Genomic DNA, 21,523 nt, shown 5'->3' with positions numbered 1-21,523 from the left:
GAACACAATTAATTCACAACTGACACACACATATATGTATATATATATATATATATATATATATATATATATATATATCTTATTACTAACAGACTTTTACGAAGCTGTAGCATAGGACTCTTGGTAACACTTGCTGGATACACAATTTCTAAAGCCATGGTTGAAGCTTGAATATCCAATCAAGGACATCATGTAATCTCAGATGTGTAGTACAACATACTCGATAAAATCAACCCAGTGTATTTGACCACGGGCTAGTCAGTTAGTGCGTAGAAAACATCTTCTTTTCATCAGATTTAACCTGAAGCATGGTAGATGATTCCAATGCTCTTCCAAGTGGAAGACTTGAGTTCCATGAATCGAGACATGGTAACATACATGTAGACAAAAAGTTACCTTTGGATTCTCCTCTCTTCCAAGATGAGGTTGCATGGCAGGGAAGAAATCTAAAGTCAATTATGGAACACTCTGTTGGATAAACAAGGAGAGAATTCCATGCACAGAGGACAAATTTCAATGACAACCTGAAATCTCAAAGATACCATTGGGCTTACTGACTTTCACCTCTGTGCAACTTGGTCGTTTTGACTTTGAGAAAGGAGGAGTTAAGAATGACCATACTGCAATGCTATACGCACTGCTTCTTCTTTGCTTTGTCCAACTTCCTCGCTGCCCACTGAGAGGCGTACACAATGTGCCTGTTGGCACTGGCAAAGATGCTCTCACAGATAGCTTCTGAGGAAGTCATCAGAAGAGGAGAAATCCTTGCCACAGTGGCTAAAATCTGAGGGGATTGGAAGGGAGGAAATGAATTCAATAGTTGGTTCTGGGAAAGACTGAACTGCTGGCAGACTTGAAGGTCGGGACACTTTAGAAAGTCAAGGTTGCCTAGACGCATTTCTTTTTCTGATAACCTTCATACTTATTATGTTGCAGGCTAAAACTTGGAGAGGTGCTTCCCTTCTGGCAGGACAGGTAAGTGACGCTGCTTCCCATTGTGTCTTTTGTTTGTAGGCAGGCTGCATTCTCGCCTGACTAAATATTTACCTACTGTGTACCACAAGAGATGAGAATTATTTAACGTCCCTCTCATGGCTAAACAACCTAGGCTTCGTCTTGCCTCTTGATGGTGGAACACTTGCTATGGCCCTGGCATTGTAGGGGACTTAGCTAGGTAGTCCCAACCCAAGCAAGTGACAAGGATACTACCTAATACCATTAGTATTTTGAGGTGGATTTGGAAAACCAACAGTTGGGTGAAGTTATTGGCATATTTGACTTTCTTTTGAAGCTACCATTGAAGCTTCCAATTCTAAATAATATATCCAGAAGTACTAAGAAAAGCCTTCTCCCAGCTCCTTCCCTTATCGACATTCAAGCTCAAAGAATTAAACTCTTATTTCTGCCCTGACAGGTGTGGAACCCAAAGGACGATGATAAGGTGTTAGGAGTCTAGACCCCTAGAGCACAGAACAATAACCCTCAAAAATTTCATCTATCCTTGATCCTCTGGCGTGGATACTAAGAGAGCCACCCATGCGTTTTCACTTCCTTGTAAGTAGCATGGAAACATGCAATCTTGCCCTCTAAAATTCAAGTGAATTGCCATAAATTTTTCGAAAACTCAAACAGAGCTGAGAATGAACCATATTTATTCTTTTTATAAATGATTATGCATTATGTTGAGCCAGAAATCTAGTTGTCCATTGTCAGAACAAAACAAAACAAAATTAAGAATATTTTTGGTATTAAATGCAATGCCTTCCTTCATCTTGGAAACTGGGTGGTGTTGAGTTCATTTGAAGAAACATGACATGAGAGGTGATACGAAGAGAAGGTTCAGGAAACAGGCACACAGAACCCAACTCCTGTCCCTGTCAATGTCCTGTGGGATACCTGGTGATGTATATGGACCAAAATGTAGCTTGGCCTGTGTGTTGCTTTTTGTTGTCCAAGGAAATATGGAAGGAGCTGGTGGTCATGCGACATACATCACAAAATCCTCCAGAGCATTGACAATTGCAGGACAACTGGAAGGCTCAATACTGTGCACTGTAAGATGGAGAGGAACATACATGGAAGACAGGGAACCTGAGGAGGAAGTGTAAAGGCGGGTTAACATAATGAGGATAGAATCAAAACCGCAAATTAGGATGTTGAAAAAATCTTATCTAGATAGGAAAAAAGTCATTTTGCTTTCTTGAATGTTTTCTCTATTCTTACCAAATCTTTGTTGTAAAGATTAAATACATAAATTCAAGGAACATTCACAGGTACCCGATTTGGGGCCAGTGACACCCACCAAAGGCAATGTGTTGACCTCTATTTTTCTCATATGGTGTCAAAGGGGAAAGGCTCTTTAATCCTGTCCTCTGTGTTTCCCCAGAACCTTTGACAGAATGAGCTACATGCCTCCTGCACAGTTTTGAACTTCCTTGTCAAGGCCCAGGAGTCTAGCTCTCTGGGATTTCACTTGGTAGGTGAAAACTCATGTGTTGAGCGAAGGCCTTTCTGGATCTATGATGACAACAGGTCTCTGAGGACGTTGACTGACTTGAACAGATGCGATCTGAGGTCCAGATATGAGGTCCTCGTGAGACCCATGAGGAGTTCAGAGCCTGCCTTGCACTCTTCCCTCTTCAGAGAGGATGAGAACTGTGCAGTATGGCATCAGATTCTGAGATTTTTCGAAAAAGGCCTCATAACAATACCCATACTTGGTTTGATACAATCTTCATTGCTTTCTATTTTCAAAGAGATAGAAATGATTCCAAGTGATAGGGAGACAACCTTTACTATAGGAGTAGGCACATATATCAGGTAGAGATGACTGTAGGTGCAAATGACGTACTCAAAAAATATGTAAGAACTGATGAATTCGAACGTGCTGCTCATTCCTAGTCTCCGGCGATGTACCCTTGCACATATGTGGTAAAGTGTCAGGCTGGGAGGTTAGGGCTCATGCCAGTAGTCCCAAGAATATTGGAGGACAATGACTGCCCTCGCACTTTTCCCAAAGTTGTGTAAAGGCTGACGTATAACTAATAATTAAAGGATCATTCAATTTATATAGAGGGAAAATTGAAATGGTCTTTCCTGTTGGAGGCTGGGTAAATTCTAGATAATAATGGCTAGGTGAGAAGCCAGGGCACCTGTTGGAGACATTCCCTAGTTTTATTGGTGTTCATCATTCATGTCTTAGCTGCCAAAATCTTCCAGAGCATGTTGTGTTTACCTATCTCTTTCTCGCATGGAAACCATCTCAGTTGATCCATCATGAGAAATGACAATTGGGCTTTGCTTTCTGTTACTTGTTGTTGTTGTTTTTCTTTTCCTTTTGGGTACATTCATCCTCTTATTGCCGCTCTCACACAGATGCAAATCATCTATTCTAACAAAATTTGCGTGTTACCCATGATCTATTGGATAACAACTATGAAAACAACTATTCCTTTATGAAACAAGGAAAGATATTTCTAAAGAACATGTTGCTAGCTGGTAGACCCACAATCCTGATAATGGATCAGATGCACGAACTCTTCAATGAAACAAGAAAGAACCACACACTGAATCTTCTTAACATCCTCATGATGAACACAATTAATTCACAACTGACACACACATATATGTATATATATATATATATATATATATATATATATATATATATCTTACTACTAACAGACTTTTACGAAGCTGTAGCATAGGACTCTTGGTAACACTTGCTGGATACACAATTTCTAAAGCCATGGTTGAAGCTTGAATATCCAATCAAGGACATCATGTAATCTCAGATGTGTAGTACAACATACTCGATAAAATCAACCCAGTGTATTTGACCACGGGCTAGTCAGTTAGTGCGTAGAAAACATCTTCTTTTCATCAGATTTAACCTGAAGCATGGTAGATGATTCCAATGCTCTTCCAAGTGGAAGACTTGAGTTCCATGAATCGAGACATGGTAACATACATGTAGACAAAAAGTTACCTTTGGATTCCCCTCTCTTCCAAGATGAGGTTGCATGGCAGGGAAGAAATCTAAAGTCAATTATGGAACACTCTGTTGGATAAACAAGGAGAGAATTCCATGCACAGAGGACAAATTTCAATGACAACCTGAAATCTCAAAGATACCATTGGGCTTACTGACTTTCACCTCTGTGCAACTTGGTCGTTTTGACTTTGAGAAAGGAGGAGTTAAGAATGACCATACTGCAATGCTATACGCACTGCTTCTTCTTTGCTTTGTCCAACTTCCTCGCTGCCCACTGAGAGGCGTACACAATGTGCCTGTTGGCACTGGCAAAGATGCTCTCACAGATAGCTTCTGAGGAAGTCATCAGAAGAGGAGAAATCCTTGCCACAGTGGCTAAAATCTGAGGGGATTGGAAGGGAGGAAATGAATTCAATAGTTGGTTCTGGGAAAGACTGAACTGCTGGCAGACTTGAAGGTCGGGACACTTTAGAAAGTCAAGGTTGCCTAGACGCATTTCCTTTTCTGATAACCTTCATACTTATTATGTTGCAGGCTAAAACTTGGAGAGGTGCTTCCCTTCTGGCAGGACAGGTAAGTGACGCTGCTTCCCATTGTGTCTTTTGTTTGTAGGCAGGCTGCATTCTCGCCTGACTAAATATTTACCTACTGTGTACCACAAGAGATGAGAATTATTTAACGTCCCTCTCATGGCTAAACAACCTAGGCTTCGTCTTGCCTCTTGATGGTGGAACACTTGCTATGGCCCTGGCATTGTAGGTGACTTAGCTAGGTAGTCCCAACCCAAGCAAGTGACAAGGATACTACCTAATACCATTAGTATTTTGAGGTGGATTTGGAAAACCAACAGTTGGGTGAAGTTATTTGCATATTTGACTTTCTTTTGAAGCTACCATTGAAGCTTCCAATTCTAAATAATATATCCAGAAGTACTAAGAAAAGCCTTCTCCCAGCTCCTTCCCTTATCGACATTCAAGCTCAAAGAATTAAACTCTTATTTCTGCCCTGACAGGTGTGGAACCCAAAGGACGATGATAAGGTGTTAGGAGTCTAGACCCCTAGAGCACAGAACAATAACCCTCACAAATTTCATCTATCCTTGATCCTCTGGCGTGGATACTAAGAGAGCCACCCATGCGTTTTCACTTCCTTGTAAGTAGCATGGAAACATGCAATCTTGCCCTCTAAAATTCAAGTGAATTGCCATAAATTTTTCGAAAACTCAAACAGAGCTGACAATGAACCATATTTATTCTTTTTATAAATGATTATGCATTATGTTGAGCCAGAAATCTAGTTGTCCATTGTCAGAACAAAACAAAACAAAATTAAGAATATTTTTGGTATTAAATGCAATGCCTTCCTTCATCTTGGAAACTGGGTGGTGTTGAGTTCATTTGAAGAAACATGACATGAGAGGTGATACGAAGAGAAGGTTCAGGAATCAGGCACACAGAACCCAACTCCTGTCCCTGTCAATGTCCTGTGGGATACCTGGTGATGTATATGGACCAAAATGTAGCTTGGCCTGTGTGTTGCTTTTTGTTGTCCAAGGAAATATGGAAGGAGCTGTTGGTCATGCGACATACATCACAAAATCCTCCAGAGCATTGACAATTGCAGGACAACTGGAAGGCTCAATACTGGGCACTGTAAGATGGAGAGGAACATACATGGAAGACAGGGAACAGGAGGAGGAAGTGTAAAGGCGGGTTAACATGAAGAGCATAGAATCAATACCGCAAATTAGGATATTGAAAAAATCTTATCTAGATAGGAAAAAAAGTCATTTTGCTTTCTTGAATGTTTTCTCTATTCTTACCAAATCTTTGTTGTAAAGATTAAATACATAAGTTCAGGGAACATTCACAGGTACCCGATTTGGGGCTAGTGACACCCACCAAAGGCAATGTGTTGACCTCTATTTTTCTCATATGGTGTCAAAGGGGAAAGGCTCTTTAATCCTGTCCTCTGTGTTTCCCCAGAACCTTTGACAGAATGAGCTACATGCCTCCTGCACAGTTTTGAACTTCCTTGTCAAGGGCCAGGAGTCTAGCTCTCTGGGGTTTCACTTGGTAGGTGAAAACTCATGTGTTGAGCGAAGGCCTTTCTGGATCTATGATGACAACAGGTCTCTGAGGACGTTGACTGACTTGAACAGATGCGATCTGAGGTCCAGATATGAGGTCCTCGTGAGACCCATGAGGATTTCAGAGCCTGCCGTGCAATCTTCCCTCTTCAGAGAGGATGAGAACTGTGCAGTATGGCATCAGATTCTGAGATTTTTCGAAAAAGGCCTCATAACAGTACCCATACTTGGTTTGATACAATCTTCATTGCTTTCTATTTTCAAAGAGATAGAAATGATTCCAAGTGATAGGGAGACAACCTTTACTATAGGAGTAGGCACATATATCAGGTAGAGATGACTGTAGGTGCAAATGACGTACTCAAAAAATATGTAAGAACTGATGAATTCGAACGTGCTGCTAATTCCTCGTCTCCGGCGATGTACCCTTGCACATATGTAGTAAAGTGTCAGGAGGGGAGGTTAGGGCTCATGCCAGTAGTCCCAAGAATATTGGAGGACAAGGACTGCCCTCGCACTTTACCCAAAGTTGTGTAAAGGCTGACGTATAACTAATAATTAAAGGATCATTCAATTTATATAGAGGGAAAATTGAAATGGTCTTTCCTGCTGGAGGCTGGGTAAATTCTAGATAATAATGGCTAGGTGAGAAGCCAGGGCACCTGTTGGAGACATTCCCTAGTTTTATTGGTGTTCATCATTTATGTCTTAGCTGCCAAAATCTTCCAGAGCATGTTGTGTTTACCTATCTCTCTCTCGCATGGAAACCATCTCAGTTGATCCATCATGAGAAATGACAATTGGGCTTTGCTTTCTGTTATTTGTTGTTGTTGTTTCTGTTTTCCTCCTGGGTACATTCATCCTCTGATTGCCGCACTCACACAGATGCAAATCATCTATTCTAACAAAATTTGCATGTTACCCAAGATCTATGAAAACAACTATTCCTTTATGTAACAAGGAAGGATATTTCTAAAGAACATGTTGCTAGCTGGTAGACCCACAGTCCTGATAATGGATCAGATGCGCTAACTCTTCAATGAAACAAGAAAGAACCACACACTGAATCTTCTTAACATCCTCATGATGAACATAATTAATTCAGAACTGACACACACATATATGTATATATATATATCTTACTACTAACAGACTTTTACGAAGCTGGAGCATAGGACTCTTGGTAACACTTGCTGGATACACAATTTCTACAGCCATGGTTGAAGCTTGAATATCCAATCAAGGACATCATGTAATCTCAGATGTGTAGTACAACATACTCGATAAAAAGCAACCCAGTGTATTTGACCACGGGCTAGTCAGTTAGTGCGTAGAAAACATCTTCTTTTCATCAGATTTAACCGGAAGCAGGGTAGATGATTCCAACGCTCTTCCAAGTGGAAGACTTGAGTTGCATGAATCGAGACATGGTAACATACAAGTAGACAAAAAGGTACCTTTGGATTCCCCTGTCTTCCAAGATGAGGTTGCATGGCAGGGAAGAAATCTAAAGTCAATTATGGAACACTCTGTTGGATAAACAAGAAGAGAATTCCATGCACAGAGGACAAATTTCAATGACATCCTGAAATCTCAAAGATACCATTGGGCTTACTGACTTTCACCTCTGTGTAACTTGGTCGTTTTGACTTTGAGAAAGGAGGAGTTAAGAATGACCATACTGCAATGCTATACGCACTGCTTCTTCTTTGCTTTGTCCAACTTCCTCGCTGCCCACTGAGAGGCGTACACAATGTGCCTGTTGGCACTGGCAAAGATGCTCTCACAGATAGCTTCTGAGGAAGTCATCAGAAGAAGAGAAATCCTTGCCACAGTGGCTAAAATCTGAGGGGATTGGAAGGGAGGAAATGAATTCAATAGTTGGTTCTGGGAAAGACTGAACTGCTGGCAGACTTGAAGGTCGGGACACTTTAGAAAGTCAAGGTTGCCTAGACGCATTTCCTTTTCTGATAACCTTCATACTTATTATGTTGCAGGCTAAAACTTGGAGAGGTGATTCCCTTCTGGCAGGACAGGTAAGTGACGCTGCTTCCCATTGTGTCTTTTGTTTGTAGGCAGGCTGCATTCTCGCCTGACTAAATATTTACCTACTGTGTACCACAAGAGATGAGAATTATTTAACGTCGCTCTCATGGCTAAACAACCTAGGCTTCGACTTGCCTCTTGATGTGGAACACTTGCTATGGCCCTGGCATTGTAGGGGACTTAGCTAGGTAGTCCCAGCCCAAGCAAGTGACAAGGATACTACCTAATACCATTAGTATGTTGATGTGCATTTGGAAAACCATTAGTTGGGTGAAGTTATTGGACTATGTGACTTCTTTTGTAGCTACCCTTGAAGCTTCCAATTCTAAATAATATATCCAGAAGTACTAAGAAAAGCCTTCTCCCAGCTCCTTCCCTTATGGACATTCAAGCTCAAAGAATTAAACTCTTCTTTCTTCCCTGACAGGTGTGGAACCCAAAGGAAGATGATAGGGTGTTAGGAGTCTAGACCCCTAGAGCACAGAACAATAACCCTCACAAATTTCATCTATCCTTGATCCTCTGGCGTGGATACTAAGAGAGCAACCCATGCCTTTTCACGTCCTTGTAAGTAGATTGGAAACTTGCAATCTTGCCCTCTAAAATTCAGGTGAATTGCCATAAAGTTTTCGCAGCCCCAAACAGAGCTGACAATGAACCATAATTATTCTTTTTATAAATGATTATGGATTATGTTGAGCCAGAAATCTAGTTGTTCATTGTCGGAAAAATCAAAACAAAACAAAACAAAACAAAACGAAGAATATTTTTGGTATTAAATGCAATGCCTTCCTTCATCTTGGAAACTGGGTGGATTTCAGTTCATTTGAAGAAACATGACATGAGAGGTGATAAGAAGAGAAGGTTCAGGAATCAGGAACACAGAACCCAACTCCTGTCCCTGTCAATGTCCTGTGGGATACCTGGAAATGTATATGGACCAAAATGTAGCTTGGCTTGTGTGTTCCAATTTGTTGTCCAAGGAAATATGGAACGAGCTGGTGGTCATGTGACATACATCACAAAATCCTCCAGAGCATTGACAATTGCAGGAAAACTGGAAGGCTCAATACTGGTCACTGTAAGATGGAGAGGAACATACATGGAAGAAAGGAACAGGAGGAGGAATCCTAAAGTAGGGATAAGAGGAAGAGCATAGAATCAAAACTGCAAATTAGGATGTTGACAAAATCTTATCTAGATAGGAACAAATTCATTTTGCTTACTTGAATGTTTTCTCTATTCTTACCAAAATCTCTGTTGTAAAGATTAAGTACATAAGTTCAGGGAACATTCACAGCTACCCGATTTGGGGCCAGTGACACCCACCAATTGCAATGTGTTGACCTCTATTTTTCTCATATGGTGTCAAAGGGGAAAGGCTCTTAAATCCTGTCCTCTGTGTTCCCCCACCACCTTTGACAGAATGAGCTACATGCCTCCTGCACAGTTTTGAACTTCCTTGTCAAGGCCCAGGAGTCTAGCTCTCTGGGGTTTCACTTGGTAGGTGAAAACTCATGTGTTGAGCGAAGGCCTTTCTGGATCTATGATGACAACAGGTATCTGAGGACGTTGACTGACTTGAGCAGATGTGATCTGAGGTCCAGATATGAGGTCCTTGTGAGACCCATGAGGATTTCAGAGCCTGCCTGGCACTCTTTCCTCTTCAGAGAGGATGAGAACTGTGCAGTTTGGCATCAGATTCTGAGATTTTTCGAAAAAGGCCTCATAACAGTACCCATACTTGGTTTGATACATTCTTCATTGCTTTCTATTTTCCAAGAGATTGAAATGATTTCAAGTGATAGGGAGACAGCCTTTACTATAGGAGTAGGCACATATATTAGGTAGAGATGACTGTAGGTGCAAATGATATACTCAAAAAATATCTAAGAACTGATTAATTCGAACGTTGTGCTCATTCCTAGTCTCGGTCGATGTACCCTTGCACATATGTGGTAAAGTGGCAGGAGCGGATTTTATGGCTCATGCCAGTAGTCCCAAGAATATTGGAGGACAATGACTGCCCTCGCCCTTTACCCAAAGTTGTGTAAAGGCTGACGTATAACAAATAATTCCAGGATCATTCAATTTATAGAGAGGGAAAATTGAAATGGTCTTTCCTGTTGGAGGCTGGGTAAATTCTAGATAATAATGGCTAGGGGATAAGCCAGGGCACCTGTTTGAGACATTCCCTAGCTTTATTGGTGTTCTTCAATTATGTCTTAGCTGCCAAAATCTTCCAGAGCATGTTGTGTTTACCTATCTCTCTCTCTCGCATGGAAACCATCTCAGTTGATCCATCATGGAAATGACAATTGGGCTTTGCTTTCTGTTATTTCTTGTTGTTGTTTCTGTTTTCCACCTGCGTACATTCTTCCTCTTATTGCAGCTCTCACACAGATGCACATCATCTCTTCTAACAAAATTTGCGTGTTACCCAAGATCTATGAAAACAACTATTCCTTTAAAAAACAAGGAAAGATATTTCTAAAGAACATGTTGCTAGCTGGTAGACCCACAGTCCTGATAATGGATCAGATGCGCTAACTCTTCAATGAAACAAGAACGAACCACACACAGAATCTTCTTAATATCCTCATGATGAACATAATTAATTCAGAACTGACACACACACACACAGAGATATATATATATATCTTACTACTAACAGACTTTTAGGAAGCAGGAGGATAGGACTCTTGGTAACTCTTGCTGGATACACAATTTCTACAACCATGGTTGAAACTTGAATATCCAATCAAGGACATCATGTAATCTCAGATATGTAGTACAACATACACTATTAAAAAGCAACCCATGAGTATTTGCCCACAGGCTAGTCAGTTAGTGCGTATAAAACATCTTCTTTTCATCAGATTTAACGTGAAGCATAGTAGATGATTCCAACGCTCTTCCAAGTGGAAGACTTGAGTTCCATGAATCGAGACATGGTAACAAACATGTAGACAAAAAGGTACCTTTGGATTCCCCTTTCTTCCAAGATGAGGTTGCCTGGCAGGGAAGAAATCTGAAGTCAATTATGGAACACTCTGTTGGATAAACAAGGAAAGAATTCCATGCACAGAGGATAAATTTCTTTGACACCCTGAAATCTCAAAGATACCATAGGGCTTACTGACTTTCACCTCTGTGCAACTTGTTCGTTTTGACTTTGAGAAACGAGGAGGAGTTAAGAATGACCATACTGCAATGCTATAGGCAGTGCCTCTTCTTTGCTTTGTTGAACTTCCTTGCTGCCCACTGAGAGGCGTCCACACTGTGTCTGCTGGCAATGGCAAAGATGCTCTCATAGACAGCTTTTGAGGAAGCCATCAGAAGAAGAGAAATTTTTGCCACAGTGGCTAAAATCTGAGGGGATTGGAAGGGAGGAAATGAATTCAATAGTTGGTTCTGGGAAATACTGAACGGCTGGCAGACTTGAAGGTCGGGACACTTTAGAAAGTCAAGGTTGCCTAGACGCATTTCCTTTTCTGATAACCTTCATACTTATTATGTTGCAGGCTAAAACTTGGAGAGGTGCTTCCCTTCTGGCAGGACAGGTAAGCAGTGACGCTGCTTCCCATGGTGTCTTTTGTTTGTAGGCAGGCTGCAGTCTCGGCTGACTAAATATTTACCTACTGTGTACCTCTAGAGATGAGAATCATTTGACGTCCCTCTTATGGCTAAACAACTTAGGCTTCATCTTGCCTCTTGCTGGTGGAACATTTGTTATGGCCCTGGCATTGTAGGGGACTTAGCTAGGTAGTCCCAAACCAAGCAAGTGACAAGGATACTACCCAATACCATTATTATGTTGATGTGCATTTGGAAAACCATTAGTTGGGTGAAGGTATTGGACTATGTGACTTTCTTTTGTAGCTACCCTTGAAGCTTCCAATTCTAAATAATATATCCAGAAGTACTAAGAAAAGCCTTCTCCCAGCTGCTTCCCTTATGGACATTCAAGCTCAAAGAATTAAACTCTTCTTTCTGCCCTGAGAGGTGTGGAACCCAAAGGAAGATGATAGGGTGTTAGGAGTCTAGACCCCTAGAGCACAGAACAATAACCCTCACAAATTTCATCTATCCTTGATCCTCTGGCGTGGATACTAAGAGAGCAACCCATGCATTTTCACGTCCTTGTAAGTAGCATGGAAACTTGCAATCTTGCCCTCTAAAATTCAGGTGAATTGCCATAAAGTTTTCGCAGTCCCAAACAGAGCTGACAATGAACCATAATTATTCTTTTTATAAATGATTATGGATTATGTTGAGCCAGAAATCTAGTTGTCCATTGTCGGAAAAATCAAAACAAAACAAAACAAAACAAAGAATATTTTTGGTATTAAATGCAATGCCTTCCTTCATCTTGGAAACTGGGTGGTTTTGAGTTCTTTTGAAGAAACATGACATGAGAGGTGTTAAGAAGAGAAGGTTCAGGATTCAGGAACACAGAACCCAACTCCTGTCCCTGTCAATGTCCTGTGGGATACCTGGAAATGTATATGGACCAAAATGTAGCTTGGCTTGTGTGTTCCAATTTGTTGTCCAAGGAAATATGGAACGAGCTGGTGGTCATGTGACATACATCACAAATCCTCCAGAGCATTGACAATTGCAGGACAACTGGAAGGCTCAATACTGGGCACTGCAAGATGGAGACGAACATACATGGAAGAAAGGAACAGGAGGAGGAATCCTAAAGTAGGGTTAAGAGGAAGAGCATAGAATCAAACCGCAAATTAGGACGTTGAAAAAATCTTATCTAGATAGGAACAAAGTCATTTTGCTTACTTGAATGTTTTCTCTATTCTTACCAAAATCTCTGTTGTAAAGATTAAGTACATAATTTCAGGGAACATTCTCAGCTACCCGATTTGGGGCCAGTGACACCCACCAAATGCAATGTTTTGACCTCTATTTTTCTCATATGGTGTCAGAGGGGAAAGGCTCTTCAATCCTGTCACTGTGTTTCCCCACCACCTTTGACAGAATGAGCTACATGCCTCCTGCACAGTTTTGAACTTCCTTGTCTAGGCCCAGGAGTCTAGCTCTCTGGGGTTTCACTTGGTAGGTGAAAACTCATGTGTTGAGCGAAGGCCTTTCTGGATCTATGATGACAACAGGTATCTGAGGACGTTGACTGACTTGAGCAGATGTAATCTGAGGTCCAGATATGAGGACCTTGTGAGACCCATGAGGATTTCAGAGCTTTCCTGGCACTCTTCCCTCTGCAGAGAGGATGAGAACTGTGCAGTTTGGCATCAGATTCTGAGATTTTTCGAAAAAGGCCTCATAACAGTACCCATACATGGTTTGATACATTCTTCATTGTGTTCTATTTTCCAAGAGATTGAAATGATTTCAAGTGATAGGGAGAGAGCCTTTACTATAGGAGTAGGCACATATATCAGGTAGAGATGACTGTAGGTGCAAATGACGTACTCAAAAACTATCTAGGAACTGATGAATTCGAACGTGCTGCTCATTCCTAGTCTCGGTCGATGTACCCTTGCACATATGTAGTAAAGTGTCAGGAGGGGATGTTATGGATCATGCCAGTAGTCCCAAGAATATTGGAGGACAATAACTGCCCTCGCCATTTACCCAAAGTTGTGTAAAGCCTGACGTATAACAAATAATTCCAGGACCATTCAATTTATATAGAGGGAAATTTGAAATGATCTTTCCTGTTGGAGCCTGGGTAAATTCTAGATAATAATGGCTAGGTGATAAGCCAGGGCACCTGTTTGAGACATTCCCTAGTTTTATTGGTGTTCATCAAGTATGTCTTAGGTGCCAAAATATTCCAGAGCATGTTGTGTTTACCTATCTCTCTCTCGCATGGAAACCCTCTCAGTTGATCCATCATGAGAAATGACAATTGGGCTTTGCTTTCTGTTATTCGTTGTTTTTGTTTCTATTTTCCTCCTTGGTACATTCATCCTCTTATTGCTGCACTCACACAGATGCAAATCATCTCTTTTAACAAAATTTGCGTGTTACCCAATATCTATGAAAACAACTATTCCTTTAAAAAACAAAGGAAAGATATGTCTATAGAACATGTTGCTAGCTGGTAGACCCACAGTCCTGATAATGGAGCAGACACACTAACTCTCCAATGAAACAAGAAAGAACCACACACTGAATCTTCTTAATATCCTCATGATGAAAACAATTAATTCAAAACTGACACACACACACACACACACACACACATATATATATAAATATAAATATAAATATATATATATATATATGTATATCTTACTACTAACAGACTTTTAGGAAGCAGGAGGATAGGACTCTTGGTAACTCTTGCTGGATACACAATTTCTACAACCATGGTTGAAACTTGAATATCCAATCAAGGAAATCATGTGATCTCAGATGTGTAGTACAACATATTCTATTAAAAAGCAACCCATGAGTATTTGACCACAGGCTACTCAGTTAGTGCATACAAAACATCTTCTTTTCATCAGATTTAACCTGAAGCATGGTAGATGATTCCAACGCTCTTCCAAGTGGAAGACTTGAGTTCCGTGAATCGAGACATGGTAACATACATGTAGACAAAAAGGCACCTTTGGATTCCCCTCTCATCCAAGATGAGGTTGCATGGCATGGAATAAATCTATAGTAAATTATGGAATACTCTGTTGGATAAACAATGAAAGAATTCCATGCACAGAGCATAAATTTCAATGACACCCTGAAATCTCAAAGATACCATAGGGCTTACTGACTTTCACCTCTGTGCAACTTGTTCATTTTGACTTTGAGAAACAAGGAGTTAAGAAGGACCATACTGCAATGCTATAGGCAGTGCCTCTTTTTAGTTTTGTCCAACTTCCCCGCTGCCAACTGAGAGGCATCCACACTGTGTCTGCTGGCACTGGCAAAGATGCTCTCACAGACAGCTTTTGAGGAAGCCATTAGAAGAAGTGAAATTCTTGCAAGAGTGGCGAAAATCTGAGGGGATTGGAAGGGAGGAAATGAATTCAATAGTTGATTCTGGGAAAGACTGAACGGCTGGCAGACTTGAAGGTCGGGACACTTAGAAAGTCAAGGTTGCCTAAACGCATTTCCTTTTCTGATAAACTTCATACTTATTATGTTGAAGGCTAAAACTTGGAGAGGTGATTCCCTTCTGGCAGGACAGGTAAGCAGTGACGCTGCTTCCGATGGTGTCTTTTGTTTGTAGGCTGGCTGAAATCTCGGTTGACTAAATATTTACCTACTGTGTACCTCTAGAGATGAAAATCATTTGACGTCTTTCTCATGGCTAAACAACCTAAGATTCATCTTGACTCTTGCTGGAGGAACACTTGCTATGGCCCTGGCTTTGTAGGGGACTTAGCTAGGTAGTCCCAACCCAAGCAAGTGACAAGGATACTACCTAATACCATTAGTATGTTGAGGTGCATTTGGAAAACCAACAGTTCGGTGAAGTTTTTGGCATATTTGACTTTCTTTTGAAGCTACCATTGAAGCTTCCAATTCTAAATAATATATCCAGAAGTACTAAGAAAAGCCTTCTCCCAGCTCCTTCCCTTCTCGACAATCAATCTCAATGAATTAAACTCTCATTTCTGCCCTGACAGGTGTGGAACCCAAAGGAAGATGATACGGTGTTAGGAGTCTCGACCCCTAGAGCACAGAACAATAACCCTCACAAATTTCATCTATCCTTGATTCTCTTGTGTGGATACTAAGAAAGCAACCCATGCATTTTCATGTCCTTGTAAGTAGCATGGAAACTTGCAATCTTGCCCTCTAAAATTCAGGTGAATTGCCATAAAGTTTTCGCAGCCCCAAACAGAGCTGACAATGAACCATAATTTTTCTTTTTATAAATGATTATGGATTATGTTGAGCCAGAAATCTAGTTATCCATTGTCAGAAAAAACAAACCAAACCAAAACAAAACGAAGAATATTTTTGGTATTAAATGCAATGCCTTCCTTCATCTGGGAAACTGGGTGGTTTTGAGTTCATTTGAAGAAACATGACATGAGAGGTGATATGAAGAGCAGGTTCAGGAATCAGGCACGCAGAATCCAACTCCTGTCCCTGTCAATGTCCTGTGGGATGGACCAAAATGTAGCTTGGTTTGTGTGTTACAATTTGTTGTCCAAGGAAATATGGAACGAGCTGGTGGTCATGTGACATACATCACAAAATCCTCCAGAGCATTGACAATTGCAGGACAACTGGAAGGCTCAATACTGTGCACTATAAGATGGAGAGCAACATACATGGAAGACAGGGAACAGGAGGAGGAATCCTATAAGCAGGGTAAAGAGGAAGAACATACAATCAAAACCGCAAATTAGGATGTTGAAAAAATCTTATCTAGATAGGAACAAAGTCATTTGGCTTACTTGAATGTTTTCTCTATTCTTACCAAAATCTCTGTTGTAAAGATTAAGTACATAAGTTCAGGGAATATTCACAGGTACCTGATTTGTGGCCAGTGACACCCAACAAATGCAATGTTTTGACCTCTATTTTTCTCATATGGTGTCAAAGGGGAAAGGCTCTTTAATCCTGTCCTCTGTGTTTCCTCACCACCTTTGACAGAATGAGCTACATGCCTCCTGCACAGTTTTGAACTTCCTTGTCTAGGCCCAGGAGTCTAGCTCTCTGGGGTTTCACTTGGTAGGTGAAAACTCATGTGTTGAGCGAAGGCCTTTCTGGATCTATGATGACAACAGGTATCTGAGGACGTTGACCTACTTGAACAGATGCGATCTGAGGTCCAGATATGAGGTCCTCGTGAGACCCATGAGGATTTCAGAGCCTGCCTGGCACTCCTCCCTCTACAGACTGGATGAGAACTGTGCAGTTTGGCATCAGATTAGGAGACTTTTCGAAAAAGGCCTCATAACAGTACATATACTTGGTTTGATACATTCTTCATTGCTTTCTATTTTCAAAGAGAATGAAATGATTCCAAGTGATAGGGAGACAGCCTTTACTATAGGAGTAGGCACATATATCAGGTAGAGATGACTGTAGGTGCAAATGACGTAACCAAAAAATATCTAGGAACTAATGAATTCGAACGTGCTGCTCATTCCTAGTCTCGGTCAATGTACCCTTGCATTTATGTGGTAAAGTGTCAGAAGGGGATGTTATGGCTCATGCCAGTAGTCCCAAGAATATTGGAGGACAATGACTGTCCTCGCCCTTTACCCAAAGTTGTGTAAAGGCTGACGTATAAGAAATAATTCCAGCATCATTCAATTTATGTAGAGGGAAAATTGAAATGGTCTTTCCTTTGGAGGCTGGGTAAATTCTAGATAATAATGGCTACGTGAGAAGCCAGGGTACCTGTTGGAGACATTCCCTAGTTTTATTGGTGTTCATCATTTATGTCTTAGCTGCCAAAATCTTCCAGAGCATGTTGTGTTTACTTATCTCTCTCTCGCATGGAAACCATCTCAGTTGATCCAAAATGAGAAATGACAATTGGGCTTTGCTTTCTGTTATTTGTTGTTGTTTCTATTTTCCTCCTGGGTACATTCATCCTCTTATTGCTGCTCTCACACAGATGCAAATCATCTCTTCTAACAAAATTTGCGTTTAACCCAAGTTCTATGAAAACAACTATTCCTTTAAAAAACAAAGGAAAGATATTTCTAAAGAACATGTTGCTATCTGGTAGACCCACAGTCCTGATAATGGATCAGACGTGCTAACTCTCCAATGAAATAAGAAAGAACCACACACTGAATCTTCTTAACATACTCATGATGAACACAATTAATTCAGAACTGACACACACATATATGTATATATATATATCTTACTACTAACAGACTTTTACGAAGCTGGAGCATAGGACTCTTGGTAACACTTGCTGGATACACAATTTCTAAAGCCATGGTTGAAGCTTGAATATCCAATCAAGGACATCATGTAATCTCAGATGTGTAGTACAACATACTCGATAAAAAGCAACCCATGTGTATTTGACCACGGGCTAGTCAGTTAGTGCGTAGAAAACATCTTCTTTTCATCAGATTTAACCTAAAGCATGGTAGATGATTCCAACGCTCTTCCAAGTGGAAGACTTGAGTTCCATGAATCGAGACATGGTAACATACATGTAGACAAAAAGGTACCTTTGGATTCCCCTCTCTTCCAAGATGAGGTTGCATGGCAGGGAAGAAATCTAAAGTCAATTATGGAACACTCTGTTGGATAAACAAGGAGAGAATTCCATGCACAGAGGACAAATTTCAATGACACCCTGAAATCTCAAAGATGCCATTGGGCTTACTGACTTTCACCTCTGTGCAACTTGGTCGTTTTGACTTTGAGAAAGGAGGAGTTAAGAATGACCATACTGCAATGCTATACTCACTGCTTCTTCTTTGCTTTGTCCAACTTCCTCGCTGCCCACTGAGAGGCGTCCACACTGTGCCTGCTGGCACTGGCAAAGATGCTCTCACAGACAGCTTCTGAGGAAGTCATCAGAAGAAGAGAAATCCTTGCTACAGTGGCTAAAATCTGAGGGGAATGGAAGGGAGGAAATGAATTCAATAGTTGGTTCTGGGAAAGACTGAAGTGCTGGCAGACTTGAAGGTCGGGTCACTTTAGAAAGTCAAGGTTGCCGAGACGCATTTCATTTTCTGATAACCTTCATACTTATTATGTTGCAGGCTAAAACTTGGAGAGGTGCTTCCCTTCTGGCAGGACAGGTAAGTGACGCTGCTTCCCATTGTGTCTTTTGTTTGTAGACAGGCTGCATTCTCGCCTGACTAAATATTTACCTACTGTGTACCACAAGAGATGAGATTTATTTAACATCCCTCTCATGGCTAAACAACCTAGGCTTCATCTTGCCTATTGATGGTGGAACACTTGCTATGGCCCTGGCATTGTAGGGGACTTAGCTAGGTAGACCAAACCCAAGCAAGTGACAAGGATACTAACTAATACCATTAGTATTTTGAGGTGCATTTGGAAAACCAACAGTTGGGTGAAGTTATTGGAATATTTGACTTTCTTTTGAAGCTACCATTGAAGCTTCCAATTCTAAATAATATATCCAGAAGTACTAAGAAAAGCCTTCTCCCAGCTCCTTCCCTTATCGACGTTCAAGCTCAAAGAATTAAACTTTTATTTCTGCCCTGACAGGTGTGGAACCCAAAGGAAGATGATAGGGTGTTAGGAGTCTAGACCCCTAGAGCACAGAACAATAACCCTCACAAATTTCATCTATCATTGATCCTCTGGCGTGGATACTAAGAGAGCAACCCATGCGTTTTCACTTCCTTGTAAGTAGCAAGGAAACATGCAATCTTGCCCTCTAAAATTCAGGTGAATTGCCATAAAGTTTTCAAAAACCCAAACAGAGCTGACAATGAACCATATTTATTCGTTTTATAAATGATTATGGATTATGTTGAGCCAGAAATCTAGTTGTCCATTGTCAGAACAAAACAAAACAAAACTAAGAATATTTTTGGTATTAAATGCAATGCCTTCCTTCATCTTGGAACCTGGGTGGTGTTGAGTTCATTTGAAGAAACATGACATGAGAGGTGATAAGAAGAGAAGGTTCAGGAATCAGGCACACAGAACCCAACTCCTGTCCCTGTCAATGTCCTGTGGGATACCTGGTGATGTATATGGACCAAAATGTAGCTTGGCCTGTGTGTTGCTTTTTGTTGTCCAAGGAAATATGGAAGGAGCTGGTGGTCATGGGACATACATCAAAAAATCCTCCAGAGCATTGACAATTGCAGGACAACTGGAAGGCTCAATACTGTGCACTGTAAGATGGAGAGGAACATACATGGAAGACAGGGAACCTGAGGAGGAAGTGTAAAGGCGGGTTAACATGACGAGCATAGAATCAAAACCGCAAATTAGGATGTTGAAAAATCTTATCTAGATAGGAAAAAAAGTCATTTTGCATTCTTGAATGTTTTCTCTCTTCTTACCAAATCTTTGTTGTAAAGATTAAATACATAAGTTCAGGGAACATTCACAGGTACCCGATTTGGGGCCAGTGACACCCACCAAAGGCAATGTGTTGACCTCTATTTTTCTCATATGGTGTCAACGGGGAAAGGCTCTTTAATCCTGTCCTCTGTGTTTCCCCAGAACCTTTGACAGAATGAGCTACATGCCTCCTGCACAGTTTTGAACTTCCTTGTCAAGGCCCAGGAGTCTAGCTCTCTGGGGTTTCACTTGGTAGGTGAAAACTCATGTGTTGAGCGAAGGCCTTTCTGGATCTATGATGACAACAGGTCTCTGAGGACGTTGACTGACTTGAACAGATGCGATCTGAGGTCCAGATATGAGGTCCTCGTGAGACCCATGAGGAGTTCAGAGCCTGCCTTGCACTCTTCCCTCTTCAGAGAGTATGAGAACTGTGCAGTATGGCATCAGATTCTGAGATTTTTCGAAAAAGGCCTCATAACAATACCCATACTTGGTTTGATACAATCTTCATTGCTTTCTATTTTCAAAGAGATAGAAATGATTCCAAGTGATAGGGAGACAACCTTTACTATAGGAGTAGGCCCATATATCAGGTAGAGATGACTGTAGGTGCAAATGACGTACTCAAAAAATATGTAAGAACTGATGAATTAGAACGTGCTGCTCATTCCTAGTCTCTGGCGATGTACCCTTGCACATATGTGGTAAAGTGTCAGGCTGGGAGGTTAGGGCTCATGCCAGTAGTCCCAAGAATATTGGAGGACAATGACTGCCCTCGCACTTTTCCCAAAGTTGTGAAAAGGCTGACGTATAACTAATAATTAAAGGATCATTCAATTTATATAGAGGGAAAATTGAAATGGTCTTTCCTGTTGGAGGCTGGGTAAATTCTAGATAATAATGGCTAGGTGAGAAACCAGGGCACCTGTTTGAGACATTCCCTAGTTTTATTGGTGTTCATCATTTATGTCTTAGCTGCCAAAATCTTCCAGAGCATGTTGTGTTTACCTATCTCTTTCTTGCATGGAAACCATCTCAGTTGATCCATCATGAGAAATGACAATTGGGCTTTGCTTTCTGTTACTTGTTGTTGTTGTTTTTCTTTTCCTCCTGGGTACATTCATCCTCTTATTGCCGCTCTCACACAGATGCAAATCATCTATTCTAACAAAATTTGCGTGTTACCCAAGATCTATGAAAACAACTATTCCTTTATGAAACAAGGAAAGATATTTCTAAAGAACATGTTGCTAGCTGGTAGACCCACAATCCTGATAATGGATCAGATGCGCTAACTCTTCAATGAAACAAGAAAGAACCACACACTGAATCTTCTTAACATCCTCATGATGAACACAATTAATTCAGAACTGACACACACATATATGTATATATATATATATATATATATATATATATATATA

General features: G+C 40.8%; 6 non-coding genes across 6 annotated transcripts; all 6 read left to right on the top strand.

Annotated features, from left to right (window-relative positions):
- Positions 1-2,513: 2,513 nt before the first annotated feature.
- Positions 2,514-2,578, top strand: LOC132647896 (small nucleolar RNA SNORD109A). The gene has a single exon (XR_009586237.1). It is a non-coding gene; the product is annotated as a small nucleolar RNA SNORD109A (small nucleolar RNA).
- A 3,528-nt stretch (positions 2,579-6,106) lies between these two features.
- LOC132647895 (small nucleolar RNA SNORD109A) lies at positions 6,107-6,171 on the top strand. Its single transcript, XR_009586236.1, has one exon. It is a non-coding gene; the product is annotated as a small nucleolar RNA SNORD109A (small nucleolar RNA).
- Positions 6,172-9,669: 3,498 nt separating this feature from the next.
- On the top strand, positions 9,670-9,734 carry LOC132647716 (small nucleolar RNA SNORD109A). The gene has a single exon (XR_009586060.1). It is a non-coding gene; the product is annotated as a small nucleolar RNA SNORD109A (small nucleolar RNA).
- A 3,505-nt stretch (positions 9,735-13,239) lies between these two features.
- On the top strand, positions 13,240-13,304 carry LOC132647646 (small nucleolar RNA SNORD109A). The gene has a single exon (XR_009585992.1). It is a non-coding gene; the product is annotated as a small nucleolar RNA SNORD109A (small nucleolar RNA).
- Positions 13,305-16,836: 3,532 nt separating this feature from the next.
- Positions 16,837-16,901, top strand: LOC132647388 (small nucleolar RNA SNORD109A). Its single transcript, XR_009585756.1, has one exon. It is a non-coding gene; the product is annotated as a small nucleolar RNA SNORD109A (small nucleolar RNA).
- A 3,484-nt stretch (positions 16,902-20,385) lies between these two features.
- On the top strand, positions 20,386-20,450 carry LOC132647894 (small nucleolar RNA SNORD109A). Its single transcript, XR_009586235.1, has one exon. It is a non-coding gene; the product is annotated as a small nucleolar RNA SNORD109A (small nucleolar RNA).
- The last annotated feature ends 1,073 nt before the right edge of the window (positions 20,451-21,523 follow it).

The sequence above is a fragment of the Meriones unguiculatus genome, chromosome 14 (assembly GCF_030254825.1).
Source record: "Meriones unguiculatus strain TT.TT164.6M chromosome 14, Bangor_MerUng_6.1, whole genome shotgun sequence".
Classification (NCBI taxonomy): Eukaryota; Metazoa; Chordata; class Mammalia; order Rodentia; family Muridae; genus Meriones; species Meriones unguiculatus.
This window is presented reverse-complemented; position numbering and strand designations above follow the sequence as displayed.